This window comes from Sarcophilus harrisii, chromosome 2 (genome assembly GCF_902635505.1).
Source record: "Sarcophilus harrisii chromosome 2, mSarHar1.11, whole genome shotgun sequence".
Lineage (NCBI taxonomy): Eukaryota > Metazoa > Chordata > Mammalia > Dasyuromorphia > Dasyuridae > Sarcophilus > Sarcophilus harrisii.
This window is the reverse complement of record NC_045427.1, coordinates 576,191,123-576,212,010: the sequence shown is the minus strand read 5'-3', so window position 1 is coordinate 576,212,010 and position 20,888 is coordinate 576,191,123.

The window sequence follows — 20,888 nt, the reverse complement described above, 5'->3', positions numbered from 1 at the left end:
AAATAGAAACAGCACAATATTTCAATGGTGATGATGGTAAGAGATTGTCTTGTGGTAGCATTGGATAGCACATTAGCTTTCCCTTCTCCCTAGACCCTAATATATATACTTAGCTGAAGATAATGTAGCTCTGAGGTTGGACATCATCCCTCTTGCTATCATGTTTTCTGGAACTGAGGGCTGAGGAGCACTGATATCCTATTCATAAAAAGCCTTCTGGCTCCAGCCTACTTTTCAGATTAATTTTAATCACTCCCCTTCTTGCATGCCATATTCTAGTCAAACTGTCCAGCTTGCTCTTATATATAACCTTCTGTCTTCTGCCTCTGTGGATCCAGACAGGCTGTCTTTCTGTGTCTATTCAATTAATTTCATTTTGGTTCAATTCAATTCAATAAACAGTTATTAAGTGCCTAGTCTGTGCCCAGCTAAGTTCTTGCTCCTTCTCTCTGCCTTTTAAAATCTCTAGTTCTCTCTTCAAGGTTCCACTCAAGCTCTACTTTTTACAAAGTTAGTCTGGATCTTTCTCCTCCTTTTTAAATTGCTATGCGCTTATTTTGAATATGTAACTGGCTTTTAGACCTAAATATAAATATATTGGCATTTCATGTATTCCTCCAATAGATTGTAAGTTCCTTGAAGGCCGGTGTTTTTATTTATTTTAAAATTTTACTTATATCCCCAATGCCTACTAGTGTCTTATACATAGTAGATGTTTAATAAATGTTTGGTGAATGAATAAAGAGGGAGGAAGGCATGAAATCAAGTCAAGGAGTTTATGATACCCTTATTTGGGTCTTTGAGGGTCTTGTGTTATGGATCGCCCATCCCAAAAGAAAAAAGTACCCATCATCATTTCACCTACCACTGGGATTGTGCAAGTTTGTGGGACACTTGTTGTTGAGCTCATAAGTAACTTAGCAAGTCAAAGTTAGGGCTTAAGATCAGATCGAGGTGAGTTCCAGGGTCATTCTGTTATAGTGGGAAAAGACCACTATGCTCAACTACTAGACTGAAACACTTGGCTGAAATCGAAGAGAGCTATATTCTAATCCTGGCTCTGCCACTCAATAGATGTGTGATGATGGGCAAGTTGGTTAACCAGGATAGTGCTTCCCTCACAGGTTATTATGGGGAAAACCCTTGGAAAAACTGTAGGGTGCTAGATCAGGAGTTCTTTGCCTTTCTTATGTCAAAGATCCCTCTGGCAATTTGTGAAACTCAGAATCCTATTTTTAAATGCATAAAATACATATACAAAATACAAATACAAATACCAATAATATTGAAAGTTATTAAAATATTAAAAAACCAAGTTTGTGAACCTCATGTTAAGAACGCTTGTGCTATATATAAATATAGCACAATAAATAATTTTATATTTTATATATATAATTTTATAATAATATAATATATATTTATATATAAATACCAATATAAAATTTGGTAGGTGCTTAGCTTATTTCAGCCCATAGATGGATCGTCATGCTCTGCAACCTCTGAGACTATGTCTTTCTAGACTTTTGTCTCTTTAGTTGTCGTAGGTCCTTCTTTAGTGATGGAAAAAAAAAATTACAATGATGAACGAGACTGCAGAGACCCAGATGGACAAAGTTTATGTTCATGTTTCAGATGATAATTTGTTGACTGTGAAAATGTCTGTCTTGAATATGGCCAATCTATAAGTGCCAGATTCTTTAATTCAGAAACAAATATCCTCCAGGTTAGAAGCAAAGGATGTGATGATTCTCAGTGGTACCCACTGAGTAGTTCCCAACAGTAGAGCCTATGGAAAAATTATGCTATAGATGATTTGCCTTTGACACCCTCTGACCCCCATTCTTGTGTCCTCCTCCTATCTCCAGTAATCTTTTGGTATCAGGGAAAGAGTCCTGGATTCAGAATCAGAGAGTCTGGTTCAAATCTTGTTCTTCTACTTCCTATATTTATGACCTTGGGGAAGATACTTCTGACTTCTTTATGTATAAAATTAAGTTGAGATTAGATATAAATATATGATTTCAAGTTCTCCCTTGTACCAACTCTGGGATAAATGGCCTTCCCCACATCTATCTTCCCAAGAAAGGGCTCTAAGGCCCCAACTATCTCTCACCAAACAAATCTGAACTACTCATTCCCTTGTAGATAATCTGAGCTCTTCTTAAGAGGCAGCAAAGGTAGTGGAGCTCCAGCCCTGGATTCAGGGAAGCCTGTGGGTTCAAGTCTTATCCCTGACTCACACAATCTATGAGACCTCAGGCAGGGAATTTAACTTCTCAGTGTCATTCCCACCATCTGATTTTGTTCTTGGACTTGATCTTGACTTTGGCCCTAGGGCCCATTGGACTGATGAGGGAAACAGAGGGAGATACTCTGTCCTTCCTGGGACTCTTGCCTACACCATGGGGGAAGGCAGCAGGAGCTGCCCAATTCTCCAGAACTACTATACCTAACAGAGTGGATATTAGTCTATACAAATAGAGAGGATTTCCACAATAGGAATTCACCACAGTTCCTTATTTGGGAGAAATAACAGGTGAGCACTTATCATCATCAACAAAAAACTTCATGCTTCAACAGTGAACAAGTGATAGGTTTAACTTTCCAGGGAGTATTTACATTTTAAACATAGAGCTGGGTACCATAGACCTCTCATTGATAGAATGGGGGCAGAGGAAAGAAATTATTGAACAGAGAAGGCTTCCTCCATCCTATTTTTAGCTGTATATCTTACCTCCATCCCATCCAGCATCCTAAAAGAAGAGGGATAAGCAATTTAGCCTCCATTTCTGAAAGGTTGCCAATTTCTGCTATAAATTTCCCTCAATGTCTATACTTAAGCATCCAAGCTGTCCCATCACAGCTACTCTGTCTGTGCAAATAAAATCCAGATGGGAGGTTTCACTCTTCTAAGCCCACCATTATTTCCTAGCAGCACAACACTGATATTGCCCATTAGGAGCTGGTTTATTAGAGCTCAGCAAAGGTGAGCAGCTGGAATCCCAGTTCCCACACATATGATGTGTCTCTAGATCAGCATCAACAGCATTGTTGACATAGTTTTATCTCTATCAAAGCATTTGTTTTTGTTTTCTTAATTTCATTAAATATTTCTCAATTATATATAAATTTTTTAAAAAATCACTTTTTTAAAATTTGGGGGCTCCAAATTCTCTTCTTCCCCCCCATTCCTTCCCTACTTTGAGAAGGCAAGAAGTTTGATTTTGAAGTCAAAGCACTTTAAGTTTTTCATATTTTTGTCCTGGGTATTTTCTCTGCAAAGAGAGTTAGAAAGTCCCTATCTTTTGGGAACCTATAGTCATATGCTAATAACTTGGGACAAGCAATAATGTTGATACGATTTCATCTTGTGACAATATTGAGCACATATCTGGACATCTATGGACTCTAGGCTAACTGAACATATGACCCTGACCAGATGAAACTGGAATGAGCTGCTTATGTCACTTTTGATTCATTCTAGATTTCCTGCCATACACATGGTTCGTGGCTTTCTTTTGTAATGTTTTTAATTCAAAAAAATTCAAGGAAACATTCAAAAATTGGAACCCATAAAGAGCACATTTCAATGATTGCTAGCGATGTTGCAGAGGCTGTTGGTGTGGGAGAAGTCATGGGTTTCTAGCATTGCTCAAGTCCATGTTAAAACAAGATTAGTCTCACCAAAGTGGTTGAAAACCAGAAACGATGCTGAAAACTGTTGCTGTAAGAGTCCGATTTTTAGTAAATAAACAAAGGGATCAGCTAGATAAAACAGTGAATAGAACGCCAGACCTGGAGTCGCGAAAACCTGAGTTCCAGCCTCAGAAACTTAATGATGTGTGACTCTGGGCAAGTCATTTAACACTGTTTACCTCAGTTTTCTCATTTGTGAAATGAGTTGGAGAAGGAAAAGGCAAATCATTCCAGTATCATTTCCAAGAAAACCTTAAATGGGGTCACAAAGAATCAGACGTGACTTAAATGACCAAATAACAACAAAAACAAAGACTTTCAGAGGACACAGGTAGGCTCCTTGAAATTGGAAGGATAGTGAGGTCATTAAATATCAATAACAAACAAATGTGTCTGAGAAGGGCAGTAAGGGCTGCTCTAGACTGGACTCTGCCACTAATTTTGTGTGAGATTCTGGGCAAGTCCCTTCACTATTCTGGACTTCCACGAGAAGCTTCTCTGAGTAGTTTGGATTCTTGACAATTTAGTTCAAGAAAAGATCTCAGGGTCTGGCTCCTTATCCCCAGGTGATCTTTGGAATCTTCCTAATTCAATTAAATTGGATGTGACTGTTTCTTGGCAACTCTGATGGGCTGGCCATGTTGTTTGAATGCCAAATATATGCTTGCCTACAAGACTATTTTATGGAGAACTCAGACAAGGTAAGAGTTCACATGATGGTCAGAAAAAGCAATTCCAGGATGCTCTTGAGATATCTCTTAAAAACTTTGGAATTGATTTCATGACATGGGAGACACTGGCACAGGACTGCCCAGCATGGTGGGCCCTCGTCAGAGAAGGTGCTGTGCTAGTTTAAAAAAAAATAAGATGAGCAAATTTAGAGAATCTTTCCCAAATATTCATATGAACTATTTGTACTCGATCTGGGGAAAAGAATTTTCAGCTTGTATTTGTCCGATCAGCCTCACTGTCACTGACTCTAACAGAGTGATGTCAAAAAATTTTGTTCCTCTTTGAGAAGAAAGGATAACAATCATTTCTGAGTAGGGAGATATCCCAGAGTTGTGGAGAGAGAGGGGCTAATCTCCTGCCCTTGAAGGCAGATTTCCTACATTTTCTTCTATTTTTTTTCCATTTGGGGAGTTTTGTTTGACTGATTCTTGATGTCTCATTGAGTCATTCACTTCCATTTGTCCATTTCTAATTTTTAGTGAATTATTTTCTTGTTAGCTTTTTAAAATTCCCCTTTGCTTTTGTCTAATAGTAGTTTTAAAAGAGTTGTTTTGGTCATTGGATTTTTTTTCCATTTCACAATTCCATTTTTAAGGAGTTGTTCTCTTTTTCCATTTCACCAGTTCTATTTTTTAAGTTGTTTCTCCCCCTCCCAAATATATATATATATGTATATATATATATATATATATTTTCCCCCCCCCCCCACCAAATATATATTTTTAAGGAGTTGTTTTCTTCAGCCATTTTCTGGGTTTTCTTTTCCAAAATCTCCTGCAAAGCTCTCATTTTCTTTTCCCATTTTCATTCTAATTCTCTTTTAAGATCTTTTTTGAATTCTTCCAAGAGAGCCTTTTGAATTGGATTCTAGTTCATATCTCCTTGAGGCTTCATCTGAAGGCGTTTTGTCTTTGGTGTCCTTAGGGTTTGAGGTCTGTTCTACCCTATCTCCATAGTAGCTATCTATGGTCAGAGCTCTTAATTGCTTTTTTGCTCATTTTTAAAGGTTGCAGTCTGTTCCTAGGGCACAGGGGAGATTGTCCTGAGCTTCCTCTATAGGGTGGGTGACAGGGGCTTCATGCGGTCCTGGAGTCAGTGTTACTACAGGCTTTCCCACTCTTCTGGGTGGGCTTGTCCAAGTCCCAGAAGGCAGGTTTCCTAGAGGAAATGGTTAATCTTTGCTGACCTCAGCTCTGAGATTTCCTTGAAGCATAATAAACATATATATATAAAATTCTGGGCAACAGTGTGTTAATATGAGAAAGAGCCTTCAAGAGACTCCTTTTGGAGCACTGATTTTAAGTCTTGAGGGAAATATTTTCAGATCAGAGCCTCCTAGTTGTCCATTAATAGATAAAGAAGCTCTGATATGATAAAGAAATTCTTATCTGCTCCGAATAGCTCTAGAGAGGTCAACAACACAAGAGATAATGAGTGAGAGGGATCTTTCAGAGGCTATTTCTTTCCTTTCAGGTAGTATGGCAGCTATTCTGGCAAATGCCCACTAAGCATAGTAATAATTGATATTTACATGGTACTTTTTAGATAACTAAATGGCACAATTATAAAATGTTTATTTTGGAATCCAGAACCTCTGAGTTAAAATCTTGCCTCAAATACCACCTATTTTACTCTGAGGAAATCAGTTAATCTCGGCTTGCCTCATCTGTAAATGAGGATTTTCTTCATCTGTAAATGGGGATAATGACACCATCTATCTCCTAGGGTTGTTGTGAGGCTCAGATGAGCTAACAAATGCAAATATCTTCACAAAATTAAAGTACTCTATATAAATGCTAGTTATTATTAACATTTGCCATTAATTCACAGTGATTGAATGTGAATGAAATTGTTATAATCACTATTGGTTTCCATACTTATACATATACTCCACATAGAGTATAGAGAGGAGATAAAAGAGTTTATTTGCTTTACTCAGTTAGTACTTCATCTCCTTGCCAAGTACCAAAACATGACAGCCAACGGCAACATCAGTTTAGAATATAAACTCATTTGCGAAATTTTACAGATGAACAAAGGTGAGGGGAGAATATGAGCATCATGGTCTCACAAATACAGCAAAAAGGCCAAATATTAGGAAAGATTGGTGGGGAACTAAATGGTTAAAACAAAAGAAAAAAAAAAGATTTTTCTGATATTCTTTTCACCACCTAAGATAGTGGAGCTACTACTTTGGTAGCTTTGGGACTTTAATATCACAATCCTAGATGGCATCAGAGAAAAACAGCTGGATTGGATCAAATATGTACAGAAGAGGGTCATGCTGACCTATTTTCAAATGAAGAAACTGATCAAACTGTTGTATGGATTGCAAGTTATAGAACAGCACAATTTCTGAAGAACTAAAATGAAAGGTAATCCAGAGAGCAGCAGAGGAGCACATGGTGAGTGAGCATTGTGTGGGAACAAGCAATAATGGCAAAGAAGAGGATAAGTGAGCTAATCAACGAAATATTGGATTGGGAAAAAAATGAGCCAGTCAGTAGCAAGAGTAAAAGACAACTGATGGGCATCTGAGCATTACAGGGAGAATGTGAAGAAAGTAGCTAGTAGGTTGAATCAGCCCCCAGGGGCCGAGGGAATGAAAGCTCCCAGAGTATGGGGTAGATGGGAGGGCACATCCTGGGGGAGCCTTTCCATTGCCCTTTGCCTTTTCCTTGAAGGGTAAGGACCAGAGGGGATGCTCCCCAGGATGTGATGGCGCAACTGCCCCCCCTCCCCCATTCTATGTACACCCCTGGGCAGGGACATGAATGAAAGTTGCTCAGAGTGGGTGAGTCTGGATGGGCTGCGTCTCCATCATTGGAAGGAACACTCACAATGAGGAAATCACAAAATTTCTGAGATGTTAAAGGACTAAACTCTATGATACGCTTTGCATACATTACCCTATTTAAGCTGCACCACAAACATGTCATATTTCCAGACGTTGCTTTTCTTGCTTTTTAGGTGAAGAAACAGACTCCAAGAGGTTAAGGGCTTGCCTATAGTCAAAGCTAATTAATGTGAGAAGTGTTCTTTGAACTCAGGCTTTCCAGATCCAGATTACTATAGCTTTCTGAACAGTGAGGTTTCTGAGAGGTGCTGCTGACCAAGTCAAAGAGTCCCTCTCTCTGTCTCTGTATGTCTGTCTGTCTGTCTGTCTCTCTCTCTCTCTCTCTCTCTCCCTCTCTCTCTCTCTTTCTCTCTCTCTCTCTGCCTCGCTCTGCCTCTCTCTGTCTCTCTGTCTCTCTCTGTCTCTTTCTCTATCTCTGTTTCTGTCTCTGTCTCTCTATCTCTCTCTGTCTCTTTCTCTCTCTTTGTCTCTGTCTCTCTCTCTCTCTCTGTCTCACCCTTTTTTCCCTCTCTCCTTCTCTTTCTCTTTTGATCTTTTTTCAAAATGAATTTAATGCAAGGATTAGCATGCCTTTTCTTTTTCATAAATAATTTAATAAATACATTGAAATAAACGATAGTTTCCACAAAGGCAAAGAATAATTTTACAATAAAACTGTTTAATCTGAATAATTTACATTTAAAAAAACACATATAATCTAACCAAATAATAACAGTAATTCATTTTCTCCATATTTGCAATCTCCTTTTTTGTTGTTACTTTAGTTGTGCTGCTGTTATTTTTTAAATAGCCATAGTCAATGTGTATGTTATTCTAATTTTGCTTTCTTTGCCCTGCATCATTTTGTAAGTCTTCCCTTTGAATATATTTTTCATTTTAAATGACAAATAATATCTCTTTATGTTTGTATACTACAATGGCTATTTTGGTTATCTATTAGTCAGTCATTGTTTGGCCGGCTTGTTTCTAGTTTTATAAATAAAATAGCTTTGAATTTCTTTATTAGAGCCATCTAGGTCAAATGGCAAATAGAATCCTGACCTTAAAATTAAGAAGTCCATGGTTCAAATCCAGATTCAGATACTTATCAGCGCTGTGATCCTGGGCAAATTTACTAAATCCCGCTCATCTTCAGTTTTCCTCATCCATTAAATGAGAATAATAATATCCCTTATCTTTATCTCCCAGGATTGTTGTGAGGTTAAATGAGATAAAATTTGTCAAATTCTTTGCAAACCAAAATACTATGAAAATGTGTTATTATAATTATGTATAAATTATATGGTGATCCTTCAAAGAGGACCAAAATGACACCACTATATTAGAGTTGAGTTACAGTGTGTCCTACTGTGGCTGATCAGACCAATATGAGCTTGGAATCCTCTGCCACGGGTCAGACACAAATAGTCTCCATGAACATTTGGGGTGGATTCTCTAACCTTGAGCGTCTCACATTTCCTCTGAGCTAATTCAATTCTGCTTTGCTCATAGAGCACAGCACTTTCTTTGATGAGGGCACGCCAAGCTGGGCAGTCCTGTGCCAGTGTCTCGTGTCATAAAATCAATTCTAAAGTTCTTAAGAGAGACCTTGAGAGTGTCCTTTATATATTATTAGATAACATATAAAATTTATATTTAATTTATAATTGTAATATATAAAATCATACATAAATATGTTATAATATATTATATATAATATATTATATAATAATATTATATACATGATATATATAATATAAATATATTATAATACAATTTTTTCCTTTTAATAATATCTTTAGGATATTTTTATTAATTGGATGAAAGGGATGATCAAGGTTATTGCAACTTCTATTATATATTTCTATATTATTCTCTCAAAAGTTTATATCAATTCTGAGTCCTATCAGAAAATGGCTTATTTACTAGAGGCTTAGTAAGTACCTGTTGATTTGAGAACATAAAAGTATTCATATAATTTTCTTACCAATTTGACATTTTCCATGAAAGTAGAAATCTCCATGAAAACACTAGAATAAGTATTAACTATTACATTTATAAAGTAACCTACAAAGCAAGATATAAAAAAATAAAAATATCCAAGTACAGTTTGATTCTTTGATCATTAATGTTTAATTGATATCAATCTTTCCTTAATTTAACCCTGTTTGTGGTAGTTACAGTACAACTCTTGAACTTACTCTGAATCTTTTATTATCATCAAAAACCTTTCATGGTGCTTGTCTATAAGACAGGAATTAAGAGCCTTTGTAAATTCTTATTTCAGCTTTCATGTGGCACTCTCAGAAAAGCCCTTTAAATTCCTGCTTACAGTTTAATGGGGGGAAAGGCCATGTTTGCCTGTTGAAGCTGGACTTTTTCCACCTGAGTTTTCTCACCAAAAAATCTAGAAAAAGGAAAATTGCAATGGAATTTAATGCTGCTATTTTCCCCCCAATTAACTGTTTCTCATGGTAGCTTAAGTGCCAAACTATGCAGTTTGGCTTGGAAAGACTTAACCACATTCAGTGCCTGCCAGTGCGGGCAAGGCACCTGATAGGGCTCCAACAAGACCAAAAGTATTAGACCTCCCTGTGAACTGACTTTGAAGATGGCTATATGGCTGCTCAAGTAGTTGAAATGAAATGGAAGCAAAGACAGTCTGAGGCTGTATCTTCACACTGAGCAAAATGGAGAACTGAGGGTATTGTCTAAGTATTTCAGACAATTCACTGCTTTCTACCTGGGAGAGGAAGACAAAAAAAGTAAATAAGGTGATTGATTTAGTAAAAAGAGCAATGAACTTGGGATCTGAAAGCCTGAGTTCAAATTTCACTTCTGCCACTTACCATTTATGTAATCTTGTACAATGTATTTGCCTTCTTTAAATTTCAGTTTTCTCATCTTAAAAAAAACGTTTAATAATGCTGCCTTATAATGGGAGCACATTACAAGAGATTTTAAGTTTGGAGGCACTTTAGAAACCAACTACTTCTTTCCCCTCATTTTACAAATAAGAAATTTGAGACCCAGAGAAATTATAAAGTGACTTATCAAAGGTTACACTATATAGTCTAAAATAGATCCATCACTCTTTCTATTGTATTATATTTCAAATAATGAAGGAGATCATAAGTCCATGATTTTTCACCTTCTTTCCCAAAGGTGACTGAGAAGACATCTATAACTATTTATTCTCATAGCTACTTATTCAACTTTATAAATGATATATGAGATGATCAATGCATCCATATAAAGGGAATCCTTATTGACAAAGGAACAAACCAGTGTTCATTGATGATTTTCTGTAGCAGATCCTAAATTTATGGTCACACAATTCATTGAGAGTTGTAATAGAGAATATAAAAACTGCCATCCATTTTTTATTGATTAGAAAAACCATTTAATGCAGTGGAGAAAAATGCAGCTTTTTAAAAGGTGTCTTTATTTGCGTCTATTTTATGGGACTGATGTTGTTCAGAGATCTGCTGAATATTGATACCAAGCACTGTAATGGAAGATGCCCCATACAAAGTTCAAGCAGGAGAAACATTTCCTTTGGTTGGTAAGTATCTTCTTATATTTGTCTTTTCAGGTGATGTAATGATGGTATTGAGTTCAAGAAGACTAAAAAGTATTTTCAGTAAAATCCATAAAAATAAAAGTGATGAACATAAGAAATGAAAAATGCCTATTGTATAGACTGCAATATGTAGCTGGATGGTCAAGTTTGTGGCAATTCAACTGAATTCAGTTCAACAGACATTTATAAGTGCCTCCTGTATACAGGATACAGGTAAAGTGAGTACATTCCAGACTTGAAGAAAAGACTGCAAAAGCAGGGGATGTCAAATGCAGTAGATATCAAGAAGACCAGTTTGAGTAGAATGTAACAGGCTTGAATGGAAAACAAAGTGAAACAATTCTGTGGTGGTAGGCCAGGGCTAGTTTGTAAAGGGCTTTGAATGGCAAGCTGGGAGCTTCTTTTGTCTTAAAAAAAAAAAGGGAGAGCCATTAACAAGTTTTGAACAATGGCCTGATATAGTTGGATCTGTACTTTTGGAAGGTTTTTTTTTTGGCAGCAAAGGTCCATCCAATTAATTACTTATTCTCTTGTCAATACTAAATGTTTGCCCATTATGGAGCAATATAATCTGGGAACAATTCATATCACCAATAAACCAAAAAGCAACAAAGAAGTAAGTTGGATGGAGTTCATGATTAAAAGAGACTTACAATCAAGAAGAGGTGTAAATGATATTGTAGATATTGTAGAAAACATAGATGTTAGAAAAATAAAATGGATTGTGCAGAAAGAATAAGAGAGCATTGACATAGATGTCTAACAGGTAGGTGGCTCAATGGATAGAGTTCTGAGTTTGGAGTCAGGAAGACCTGAGTTCAAATGTGGTCTAAGACATTTACTAACTATATGGATCTGGGCAAATCACTTGATCCTGTTTCCCTCAGTTTCCTCATCTGTAAAATAAGCTGAAGAAGGAAATGGCAAACTATTCTAGCATCTTTGCCAAGAAAACCCCAAATGATATTATGAAAAGTTGGATATGACTGAAAAGACATGAATAGGCAAGTGGTATGTTAATATCTCTGAGATATTAATGAAAAGGGTCTTGAACATTTGTATGGATTTTTTATGGAAAATTTATGGGAAAACATGGGCAAGAATTGCCCCATAAGAGAAGGTATGGAACGACTGACATCTGGATCATTGGAAGAGGTAGCCCATAGACAAGGCTGCTTGTTCCCCAAAATTTACCTTGCAGAATTGCTGTGAAGAGTAAATGAGCTGGACATGATGACATAGGCCTATAATCTCTGCTACCTGGAAGCTGGTGGATCACTTGAATAACAGAATTCTGAGTTATAATATGCCTACAGTGGATGAGATGTCTACTTTAATTCTGGCACCAATATGGTGAACCTCCTAGAGTGGGACTCTACTTGGCTGGAAACAGGAAACAGAACAGGTCAAAATTTTTGTACCAATAATAATAATAATAACTAACCTTTTAAAAGTGCTTTAAGGTTTGCAAAATGATTACAAATATTATCTTATTTGATCCTCACAACAACCCTGGGAGATGGGTGTTATTATTATTCCCATTTTTGTTTTTGTTAGTTGTTTCAGCCATGTCCAATTCTTTGTTGGTTAAGTAACTTGCCAAGGTTCATATAATTAGTAACTGTCTAAGACCAGATTTGAACTCAGGTCTTCCCATCTCTGGAGCTAGCACTCTACCCCCTCTATCCACTATATTGCCATTCAGCAGTGATTTTAGACCCAACCTGGATGAAATAGTGAGAACCAGTCTCCCACCAATCTCTCCCTATCCCCCTCCCAAAGTAAGTGAGACAATGTGTGTGTGCGTGTATGTAATCCACAAAAAATTATGTAGCTAGGAATTATCATTATTGTTATTTTAAGCTTCAATTATCTGGATAATTACCTCAATTCTCCAATTTGCCTCATGCAGTCATAGACTAAATGTTTAAGCAGGGACTACAAGAGCCGCATCTTATAAAGGCAGCAGAAGCTGTTTAGAAATAGCTCCACCGTGATATTTAGCAAATTATTTTTAATCTTATGGGTAAACACACATCAGTACAGATGTTTGTGTCACTGAAAAGAGAGCATAGTGAGTCCTGTTTAGGGGATGCCCGCTGGGCTTACTTTATAAAAAAAGGCATGTTATCTTTCATTCTTGCTCTATTTCTGCTGTGAAAAGCTGTCACAGACTCGTCAGGGATGGTAATAATAAACCCCAAGGCAGAGGAAATATAATAATCCAGTTAAAAGACATTGAATTCTTATAAATGGAACTTATCAGGTGGGGGATTCTTGTTCCAATTTTATCTCCAGAGGCACCAAGCTCAATTCCTCTTCAGTCCTTTCTTTCTTTTTTTTCCTGTTATAGAAATAAGCCAGTGTATATATAAAACATGTCAGTGTTGTGGTAGGTCTGCCAGCCTTCAGGGAGTTGGTTCATTGCCATGAATTGGGGAGACTGGTCATCCCCAAAACCTAAGCAGGGGTCGCTGGGAGAGGATCTAAATATGTAAGGGATAAAGGGAATTAATCAGAATCTTTGGGAAGAAAAGTTTTCACAAATTTGAAAGTCATGGTCGGGGAGAAGTTTGAGCACGGGAGTGGAGATGTGTATTTTGGAGTGAAAAATGGTAAAAAAAAAAAAAAAAGCAGGAGAGGACTTGGGGAAAAATAGAAATGGGAGCAAATTAGAAGCGCCCTTTGCAGGTTTAGAGAATGGAAGACCTGTGCCAGAAAGGACTCACGTCCAGGCCAGGTCCATCTGTGTTCCTGAACCTTGGGTCACTGATGGCACTAGAGGGTCAATGCTTCAGGGAATGCAGAGACCAGAAGGGGCTGTTGACTCCTGCCATCTTGGATTGAGGCCATTGACTTGGAACTGAGTGTGACTTCTCTGGCCTCTGGGGGGCCAATTAGCAGTTTTTACTAACTCAGAGGGGTTGGCTAGTAATTTCTTCTGTCTTTACCCTCAACTACCAGGTGTTTGGGCATGGCAATTTGGAAAATGTGATATAAATGTCTCAGGCCCAAGTCAGATCTCAGTCCCCATGGGAATCCTGTGTGTGAGGTAAGTGGTTCTTTCTCCATCCTGTGTTGGCAAACTGCTACTTCCCTTTCCCGTTCTCCCTGGGATTTAGGGTTGCTGAATATTGAGGCTAAAACCATGGGCATCTCAACCTGGATGTCCTACAGGCATCTCAAACTCCACATGCAGAAACCCAAACTCATTATTTTCTCTCCTGAATCCTCCTCTCTTCCCTATTACTTCCCTGTTACTGTCAAAAGCACCACCATCCTCCCAATCACTCAGGCTTCCAACCTCAGTGTAATCCCCACTCATGCTGCAAATCCATCCTGTCCCAAGTCTTGTCATTTCTACCTTTACATCTTTCATACATGGCCTTTTTTCTCCACTCTCAGAGCTACCATCCCTTCTACTGCAATAGCTTGGATTAAATTAATCGTTTGCTGGTTGGTCTCCCTGCCTTGAAGGACTTAAGAGTCTCTCTCTCCCTACTCTGGTCTATTCTCCATTCAACTGCTAAAGTGATTTTCCTAAAGCTCTGGTCTCCTTTACTTAACAAACTCCTGTGGTTCCTTATTATCTCTAGGATCAAGTATAAAATTCTTGGTCTGACTTTTAAGCTCTTTCACTTCCTATACTTAATGCACCAACATGTATTCTATGATCTGGTGATCCCCCTACCCCCCACCACCACACACCACATCTGCCGACTACATTCCATTTCTCTTGTTGTTGTTCAGTCATGTCCAACTCCAGCCATGATCTTGAGTGGGGGTTTCTTGGCAAAGACACTGGACTGGTTTATAATTTCCTTCTCACTGGATTAAGACAAATATCAGTTAAATAACTTGTCTGTGGTCAAACAGCTAGTAAGTGTCTGAGTCAAGATCTGAACTTAGGTCCTCCTGACTCTGGATCCAGTCATTTAGCTGCTCCTTTTTTTCTCTAGCTGAATTCAATGCCTAGAGTGATCTTCCTTTTTTACCTCTGTCTCCTTGTTTCACTAGATTCCTTTAAGACTCAGCTCAAATCTCCCACTCTGCAAGAGCGCTTTCTTGGTTCTCCTACTATTAGTGCTCTCCCTCTAATTAATTTCCATTTATCTTGTCTCTATTGCCTCATATATATTGTCTCCCCTTTATAATGTGAGCTTTTTGAGGGCATTTTTGCCATGTTTTTTGTGTGTCCTTACAATTCCAGAACATAGCACAATTTGGGCACATAGTAAACACATAAATAAATGTTTGTTGAGTGATTGGTTCTCTTTGTTACCTCTCCCAGAAATTTTATCCTTATCCACTTTAGCTCTCTCCCTAATTCATATCCTCCTATGCTTTCCCCCTCCATTATGTCCTCCGGAAAAACCTTGTTCTATTGTTAGCAAAATTCCCTTCATTCCTGATCCCTTTTGCTCCTTCTTCCATATTCGGGCATTTATCGACATCTGCCTCTTTCCAGAAGACAAAACATCCGTGTAAATCCTTTCCAGTGTGGTTTGTTCCTATTCTTATTCCTCCCACTACCCCCAACAGACACATTAGCCAGGAGGCCAGTGGTCAGCTTGCTATTTGCCTCCCACCATCATTCCCAGACTCTCCTGTCACCATCACTCAGCAACTTCTCCTTTGAAGTCTATTCCTTCTGTCTACATGACTCCATGTGCTACAATATATCCAGAATGTGTTTCTTTCTTTCCCAAGGAAATGGTACCTAAATCATACTCTTCCTCTCCATGTCAATTCATCAAAGGATAGAAATAGGTAGTTTTCAGAGGAAGAAATCCAAATTATCAAAAGGCATATGGAAAAAATGTCCTAAATCACTCCTAATTTGGGAATAAAAATGAAAACAACTTTGAGGTTCCATTTTACATACATCAGATTGGCTAAGTAGACAAAAAAGGAAAATGGCAAATGTTGAAGGGGCTGTGGGCAACAGGTATATTAAGAGTGGAGCTATGACCAGATATAGCCATTCTGAAGTCATGTCCCCAAAACTTTGTGCATGTTCTCTGACCTGGTAATAACAACACTATCAAGTTGATATCCCATGAAATCAAAGAGTAAAAGAACCCATAGGTGCAAAAATATTTATAGCAGCAATTTTTATGGTGACAAAAATGTGGAAATTGAGAGGATATTCCTCAATTTTGTGGCTGTTGGTTAAATGTTTTCAATTGTGTTAAACTCTTTATGACTTCATTTGAGGTGTTCTTAGAAAAGATTCTGAAGTGATTTGCTATTTCCTTCTCCAATTCATTTTACAGATTAGGAACTAAAGCAAATAGGGTTAAATGACTTGCCCAGAGTCACACAGCTAATAAGCGTCTGAGGCTGGATTTGAATTCAGAAAAATTAATCTTCCTGACTTCAGGTCCAATATTCTATCCACTGTATCACTCCTTATTCAATTGGGGAATGACTAAACAAGTTATGGTATATGCATGTGATGGAACATTATTATGTTATAAGAAATGATAAAGAATATGATTTCAGAGAAACTTGGGAGGACACATATAGAAGGATGAAGAATGAAGTGAGCAGAACCAGGAGAATAATTTATATAAAAAAGATATTATAAAGATAAACAATTTAAAAAGACTTATCAACAATTTAATGACCAACCACAGTTCTAGAAGATTCAAGATAAAACATGCTATCCGTTTCCTGATAGAAGGTGATGGACTCAAAGGATAGATTCAGACAAAAAATTTTCTATTTTTGGATGTGTTCAATGTGGGAATTTGTTTTGCTTGACTATACATGTTTGTAACCAGGCTTTTGTTTTTTGTTTTTCATTTTTGGGGGGAAGGCTAGGGAAAGGAGAAAATATAGATCTGAAAATAAAATAAAATTTGATTAGAAAAAAAGAAATATAGCTGTCAAAATATTTTCGAAAACAACTTTGTGGGCCCCAGGTTAAAAACTTTAAATGCTAGAACCTTCCTACAAACATACCCAAATCTTCCTCATCTTTAATAACTTTCACTTGGTCCTGCCATTCTCCCCAAGCCTTATCCCATATTGCCCTTCATGCCCTCTGTCCTTGAAATACCAGTACTAGGTCAATACCCCATGTATAGACCAAGTTCTTAGAAAGTTGTTGGCATTAATTCATTGCCTCCACTTCCACAGCACCCATTTGGCCTCTAAAAATCATAATTTTGACTTCATCATTCTACTGAAAGTTCTTTCTCCAAAGTTAACAAAGCCCCCCCTTTTTTTTTTTACTCCTGAAAACTTCAGGACATATATTTTAAAGCTTGGAAGACTCAACTGATTTTCCTTGAAAAAAATGTTTGTTTATATCTTTGTTTCCATATTACCTTAATTTCTGAATACATTCCCTCTTCTCCCATCCAATGAACAATCCTTTGTCAAACAAATTAATAAATGGTTTTAAAAAGAATTATTAAAAAGAGAAAAAGAAATTTCAGCAAAGCTGAAACATTATTTGAATCTGGCAATACACACCATGTTCTACATTTTTGCAAAGCATCTCAACATATTAAACTGGTCCAGGATTGCTTGAGTGACCTGTTCAACTAGAGGACCCCAGTTCTGAGGTTGCTCAGATCAGATTTAGTCTTGGGATAGACTTATTCACCAAGATTTTTGTCTTGTTCACCCTGTCCTTAGTTAAACTTGTACATGTTGTTATCCCTAGTTGAATATACTCTCCTTGTAAGGAAGGACTATTATTTTTTCATTTTTTTCTTACCACTTATACTTGACACATTTAGTAGTTTAATAGTTATATATTAGTAGGGGATATGTAGGAGCAAGATCATGGCTAGATCCATTGATAGCATGACTTATAGGGCATCAACAGTTCAAGTGGAGAGGCACCATGTTGAAAATCAAGACATATTAAAGGAATCTGTCCAAAGGAATTGGGAACCAAATGTGGGATTTTCTGAGGAAATATCTCCAGAAACTGAGCCTGGGAAAACTTGAGCCAAAAAGCCAGAAATAAAGAAATCAGTAATAAGCACAGAATAGCAATTTTCTGTTTTCACGGCTGATCAGATGAATTTTTGTGCCTAGATTTCTGTGGGATATTTTTATGATCTCACATCAATCCTGCTTGCCTATGCTGTGGAAATTCTATTGACCATGAGGTTTTAATATACATTTTTTAGCTCCCTAAATCCTTATCTGACCTTTCTCTTTAAGAAGTAAGAATGAGTATGGCCAGCACATGTCAATGTGCCATTGAAAGGGTAGTTTCGTTGTGCTTTCATCTGCTTCTCTTCCTTGTGTCCTCTTGAAATTCATACATACCTAATATACTTTCCTGTGTCTGATTTGATCTTGCTTTGGTTCTTTACCTCACTATGTCCATTCCTGACTGTCCCATTTGACTCTTTGCAGCTTTGGTGTCCATAGCATTGATGATAGCATAGTACTTTGCTATTTACTTTTGACCATGTTCTGATTCTCTGTATTCTGGCTTTCTCTCTTGTTCCCACATCCCCTCATAACCAACAGGACACAGGTAAGTCCCACTTGATTTTGTGTTTCTTAGGTGGGATGGGACATTTGCCTTCTGTCACTTATATGTCATAAGCAAATTTAGAAAATCATATTCCTTGTTAGAAGATGGAGATAATGTCCACAGGAGGGGCCTGTATCATTCCATATAATTGGACTTATTGCAAAATAAATAATTGATGGAATATAGAAGTAAAGTTTTCTATCATTCACAGTGCCATGATCGCATAGTAAAAATTGTCCTTGCATTCCCTCTGACTGTTGCACTGGAGGCAGTTGTCTAACTTGCCTAACCCTAGTCTTGGCTCTGTTTTCTATTTATTATTTCTTTATGTGAGTCTGCATTCAGCTAGGCTACTTTAAGGCAGGGATTCTGGTTGAACTTCTTTATCCTTTCTTGTATAGGATCATACGTATAGCAGTGAATGTGAGTTGATTGCTCAGCTCTGGAGTTACTGTCATTGTTCTATTAGCAACAGATGTCAAAGATCTTTTCTGATTGAACATTGTCTATTTCAATGACCAAGGAACAGTGTCAGACCAGAGTGATGCAAAGAAGGGAGGGTCAGCCAGGAAGACAGCTCAAGTTCTGTCTTGCTGGTTATATAACTCTGGACAAATCATTTAAACTCTCAGTGTCCCCAGGGAACTCTTTAAGACTATAAATTATAGATGATGTGTTCATCTGTATTGAGGGAAAGAATTTCCATCATGGGAGTTCTCTACACAGATAAAATTATGGTTTGTACTGAAAAAAAAATAAAGGAAAAACTCCACAGTGCTCCAAGAATCCATTCTATTGCTGTATACATATAAGCCAGGAGAGTTACTTTGCATCTAAGAAACCTGCTCATTATTCTCTTTTGTTTTTATTATTTAAAAAAATGTACTTGTATTTATTTGATTAAACATTTCCAAATTACATGTAAATTTTAACATGCATTTTTAAAAATTTTGAGTTCCAAATTCTCTCCCTCCCTTCCCTTATTCACTACTTGAAAAGGCAAGCAATATGATATTGATTATACATGTGAAGTCATATTCCTTGCTTGCTTCAAAAGAAAACACAACAAAAAAGCAAGAAAAATAAATAAAATGAAAGAAGTTTGATCTGTACTCAAAATTAATCAGTTCTCCACCTGAAGGTGGAGTTTTTAAGAATCATGGATCCTTTGAAATTGTCTTGAATCATTGTCTTGATCAGAGTAGCCAAATCTTTCACAAGTCACTGTTGACAAATATATAAAAATGTTTCTCTGTGCTGCAAGGATGCTAAGGTACAACTGCTTCCACATCCTGAGGACATGAACAGCAGTGCCCCAGAGACATGGGGCATTGTATAATATGAGAGACTCTTGCACCCACCTTTCATTACCTATTCCCTACTAAAATATAAGAAAGTACCTAGAAAAGGGAGGGAAAGCTCAGATGGGGAGAGAATGCTACAGCTCATTTGTAATCGGTAATTGAGATGCCAAATTGGAAAGAGCACAAGAAACAACACAACACAAGAAGCCAAGTAATCTCACCTGCTGGTGGCTCCAGAGTCAATTCTTGGTTAACCAAGAATTTGATCTTCTAACTATGGATTATCCAGAACCCCAGTTTCACTTTCATTTAGACTGACTTGGGTTCAGAAGCTCAGCAAATAAAGGCAGATGGAGATTGACTCCCTGCTTCTCACTAACTGCTCCAGGGAATAATGGTTGTTGGGAGAGGAGACTGTAACTATTGACTGAAATGAAGACATTTGCTTACTCATGAATTTCATTTACAGTAAAAGCCCATCAATTCAGACCAATTAGTCGATATTCAGTCTGAATCAGAGAAAAGTCCAATTTGAGAAGTATTGGAAAAGAAATTCCATTTTATTACTTTGAAACAACATATAGTAGCACTTAACCAAGTGGGATCCAGTAAAGGCTCTGAGAGACTTTCTTTAAAACAAATAGATAAGAATCATTTATAAATTAATACTGTTTTTAGAGAAGTCTTTATATAAAATCTTTAAAATGACTTCTCTTCTTACGATGAACAATTCAGATCCTATCACTCACAGTTGTTGACTGAAGCCTTCTTCTCATAATAAATGTCAAGTAGGTAGTGAAAATGTTTTTGTTTCCATTTTACAGTTGAGGAAGTTGAGGCTCAGAAAAGGTAAGCCATTTGCTCAAAGTCATACAGCTGCTTAGTGAGAGTTAAGATGACTTCAAAATACTGTGTTGTTTCCACGATTCCTCTGCTACTTTGTAAGGAAGGAAGCTAACACTTCCCATCTTGTTTGCCTTCCCAAGTTTGCTTAACAAATTATTTCTTTGTAGATGGTATAGAGTCAACCTCAACACCAGGTTATTATCACTAATTTTTAGTGAATGAGGTTGTCCTGTAATAACAAAATGGTGATATAGTATAATAGGAGCACTGGAGTCAGGAGACCTAAACTCAATACTTCCATCTAGAGCACTGGAGTCAAGAGACCTAAACTCAATAGTTCCATCTTGGGGGTTTTTTTGTTGTTGTTTTTGGCAAGAAAATTGG